The 4,411-nt window shown below is 54.1% G+C and overlaps 1 pseudogene; it reads left to right on the forward strand.

Annotated features, from left to right (window-relative positions):
- Window positions 1–3,282: 3,282 nt before the first annotated feature.
- LOC112548963 overlaps window positions 3,283–4,411 on the forward strand; it is a 2,330-nt pseudogene continuing 1,201 nt past the window's right edge.

A 4,411-nucleotide genomic window follows, 5' to 3' on the forward strand; every position in this document is an offset into this window, starting at 1 on the left:
CAGCGAGGGGCACAAATCCCCATGCCCTTCTGGAGTGCGTGTAGCAGCAGGAGCTGCCATCCCCGCCCTCCCCCCATCCTTCCCAGATGAGCACTGTGCAACACCTGCTCCTGCCCCAGTCCCACTCCCTTCCTCACTGTGGGGACCTCAATCTGTGCCCCACACACACCCCTCCCCCCTTCCCCCCACAACACACTTACCAGCCAGATGCTGCTCTCTAAGCTGCCCACCTGCATATCAGCAATCAGATCAGTATTGGCTGATATGGCTTGCTAAAAATTCAGAATGTGACTCTGCCCAGGGCCCTAACCACATGCTCCCAGAGCCCCGCAGTCTTGGGGTTTCCAAGCAAACCAGCCAGGACCTGCATGGGCAGGATGTGTGGACAAGTGGACAGGTTGGGACTGCAGGTGCATGGGGAGCTGTGTCTAGGACTAAATCTGGGATCTGGAGGCTGTGACAGTCTGGGACCAGGGCTAGGCCCAGGCCAGAGCTATGATCTGCTCCCCGCATGCACCTGCCCATGGATCCTGCACCCATTATGAGGGTGTGCATGGACTGGATTGCAGTGTTAACCTGGCTCCAGCCCCACGATGTCACCACCCTGCAATTCTGTCCCATGATCCTCGCCTTTCCTGGTTATCCCACTCCTAAACACAGCTCCCTGCCTTCCCATGGACCTATCCTATCTGGCCATGTGTGTGCCCTGGGCAACTGGGTCTTGCCCTCAGTGGTGGGTGCAGGGTGACTCACTGGGGTAATTGGGCAGCAGTGCTGGGTCTGACAGAGAAATGAGTCCAGCCACTGTGCCCTGCTGCATGCCTAGAGGCAGCAGGACTGGTTCAGGACTGGTTCCATGAGCCACCATCTAGACTGCCCCACATGCCTGGGGACCTGCCATGGGCCAGACAAAAGCCACATAGGGCCTGTGGGTCTTTTTTTGCCCACCACTGCCATAAGGGCACATGCAGACCAGGAGGACCTATCTAGTATGAAGGCTATTGGGGACCAGTAAGGTCTGCAAGGGATCTGGTGACAGAAGGACAGAGTAGGGCTTTCTGTAGGACCCTTGGGCAGCCTAGCCTCCCTTTCCAAAGATAAGGAAGAACATCAAGGTGTGGCAGATGGGGAAAAAGCGGAGGATAACCTAGAGCAGGGATGGGCAAAATACAGTCCGTGGGCTGAATGTGGCCCTCAGAAGGACTCTGTGCAGCCCATAGTGGGTCCCTCAGTCCTGCTTGGCCCTGTTGCCATCTGGCCCATGGTGTGTCCTACCACGGGGCTGGGTCAGCACTGAGGTGGGACTACATTTCCTGGGAGACCTAGTGGTGGTGGGTCCTAGCTGCCAACAGCAGGAGCCCTGGCTTCATAGATTCATAGATGCTAGGGTCGGAAGGGACCTCAATAGATCATCGAGTCTGACCCCCTGAATAGGCAGGAAAGAGTGCTGGGTTCAGATGACCCCCGCTAGATGCTTATCTTACCTCCTCTTGAAGACCCCCAGGGTAGTGGAGAACACCACCTCCCTTGGGAGCCCATTCCAGACCTTGGCCACTCGAACTGTGAAGAAGTTCTTCCTAATGTCTAGTCTAAATCTGCTCTCTGCTAGCTTATGGCCATTATTTCTTGTAACCCACGGCGGCACCATGGTGAATAAAACTTCACCAATTCCCTTCTGTGCCCCCGTGATGAACTTATAGGCAGCCACGAGGTCGCCTCTCAACCTTCTCTTGCGGAGGCTGAAGAGGTCTAGGTGCCCCAGTCTCTCCTCATAGGGCTTGGCCTGCAAGCCCTTAACCATATGAGTGGCCCTTCTCTGGACCCTCTCTAGGTTATCCACATCCCTCTTGAAGTGTGGTGCCCAAAACTACACGCAGTATTCCAACTGAGGTCTGACCAGTGCCCGATATAGGGGAAGTATCACCTCCTTGGATCTGTTCGTCATGCATCTGCTGATACACGATAAAGTGCCATCAGCTTTTCTGATGGTTTCGTCACACTGCCGACTCATGTTCACCTTGGAGTCCACTAGGACTCCAAGATCCCTTTCCGCTTCCATTCCACCAAGCAGGTCATTCCCTAGGCAGTAGGTATGCTGGACATTTTTCCTCCCTAGGTGCAGCACTTTGCATTTCTCCGTGTTGAATTGCATGGAGACTGGCCAGGACCTGCGCAGCTAGGGCCCAAACCATGGGCTGAGGATACTGCCCAGGACGTGGCCCGAGCCCGCCCCGCAGCGGGCCAGGGTCCCTGCAGCACCAGCTCCAAATCCAACCACCGTGGCCACGATGAGCGGTGGCATCAGTCAGGCAGAAACTGCTGCTAGGCATAGGGAAAAATGGGACTGAGCAGCCGGCGCAGTTGCCTCTACTTCCCCAGCAGCAGCTTCTGCCTGGCCGTCACGACTGCTGCTGCTACTCATCGTGGCCAGGGAGGACTAGTCCCGAATGGATGCTGTAGGAACCCTCGCCCCCTGCTCAGGGCAGACCAGGGCCAGGGCTGTCTGCTTAGCCTGGAGCTGGACAGAAGTGTCTGCTGGATGCCAGGGGAAAACAGGATCTAGTGATGGGCATGGGTACCTCCCACTCACCGCTGCCAAGCCCTTCTTGCTGTGGCAGCCCAGAGCCTGCTCTGCAGCTGTTCTGTGCTGCCTCCCTGCTGATCGCAGAGACCCAGGGCAGCCCAGAGGTGGTGCTGGTTGTGACAGTGGGGAGGAGCTGCAAGGCAGCCCCAGTGCAGGCTCCAGCTGGCCGCAGCGAGAAGGGCTCCAGCAGTGGTGAGAGGGAGGTGGCTTCACCTGCTGTTTCCCGATGCCCAGCAACACCTTCTGTCCAGCTGCCACCTCTGCTGAGTCCAGGAAGCAGCAGCACCATCCCATCCTCGGGGTAGAAGGGTGGCTTGGAGGTGGCACTTGTGATGGCAGGGGCCCCAGTTAAGTGTCTCTGCCACAGCTTCCCCCACGCATGCCCACACCAACTCCCCACTTGCTCACAGCCCCATCCCATATAGGGAGGTTTGGGGACCTGTTGCAGGGTGTAGGGGTGCTGACTTGTTCCATTGCAGGTCCCCCAAACTTCCTATGTGTCCAGTGGACCCACATAATTTATCATCCCTGACCTAGAGCTAGAGCACTATAGGAGCCACGTGGCCACCAAGGAGTGTCACAGCCACCCCTGGGTTACAGAGTCTAACTGAAGATAATTGGTATACTTTCAGCCTTTATTTCTGCTGTACAACCTTCAGGTTTTCTGCACATTTTCTCTTGCTTTCTCAGGATTTGTCATGATTGTTGAGAAATTCCCTGCTGATTTTGGCAGGATAGAGAAAATGCCAAAGCCACCTATAAACCCACCTATTCCTGTGGTACCCGTGACATTTGTGGAAGAAATATTAAGTCGATTCCTTGCAAAAGTCTTAAGTTCAACTGACGGCACAAGCCCAAATTCCAGAAGACATTTATCAAGATCCAAAGTGAATGAAATTTTTGAGGACCTTAAAGAGGCCATGGAACAAGGCCTGTCCAAACATAAAATCAGCCTTGCAATAATTGAAGAACTCTCTGATTGCCCTTTTCTACAGGCTATTAGCGACAGTCCAGCAACACCAAGCCAAAGTACAATGAACCCAGGCAGAATTGCCAACATGGTCCTTTCCCAAGTGTCCGCTAGTGAAGAGCTTAAAACCTGGAGTTCTGAAGAAACAATCCTAGGTTCCACTACAAACAAAACCACATCAGAGACAGAGGAGCTGCCTGTGAAAACAATCCGTTATATTAGAATCACACATATACCCATTGCTCCGGACTTGGTGTCTGATCATTTACGAGTTATTTCCCTAAAAACAGAACCTCCTGAGAAACTGAAAAAAGCATCCATTGCTCAAACTGAGAAGTGTTCTGAAAATGCAAGTTCAATATCTGAGGCACAGAGAAATGAAGACAGTCATTTTCTCTGGGTAGCACAGGACAACCAGTTGTAAGACCAGAGGAGGTAAGTAGAAAGAATAAGGCTGAGGCAATCCTGTTTTGTGAATGCCATTTTGCTTCTAACTGGATCTTTTGTTAAGATGATCATGTGGCATTGAAAGCCCATCTACTATGAATGCTGAATGCTCTTATAGAGGTGGTAGACCATCTCGTAGAGAGCCTGCAGTGGGCCTTCAGTGTGGAGGACCCTCGCTAGCTGGGATTTTGGGAAAGCAGAGGAGGCAGGGGAGGGGCTGAGCTGAGGCTCCTGTATGCAAGACTGCTCCACACTTGACTTCAGAAGGTAGGACAGAAGGGGCCCTCGTTCCACCCACGGACTCGGGCTTCACCTGGCCATTCATGGCACCACCAGGAGCCGTGGCTGGGAGGACAGCCCCCCCACCACTGCCTGTCCCTCATTCTGTGGCGGGGGGAACAGGACGGGCA

The sequence above is a fragment of the Alligator sinensis genome, unplaced genomic scaffold, assembly GCF_000455745.1.
Source record: "Alligator sinensis unplaced genomic scaffold, ASM45574v1 scaffold837_1, whole genome shotgun sequence".
Lineage (NCBI taxonomy): Eukaryota > Metazoa > Chordata > Crocodylia > Alligatoridae > Alligator > Alligator sinensis.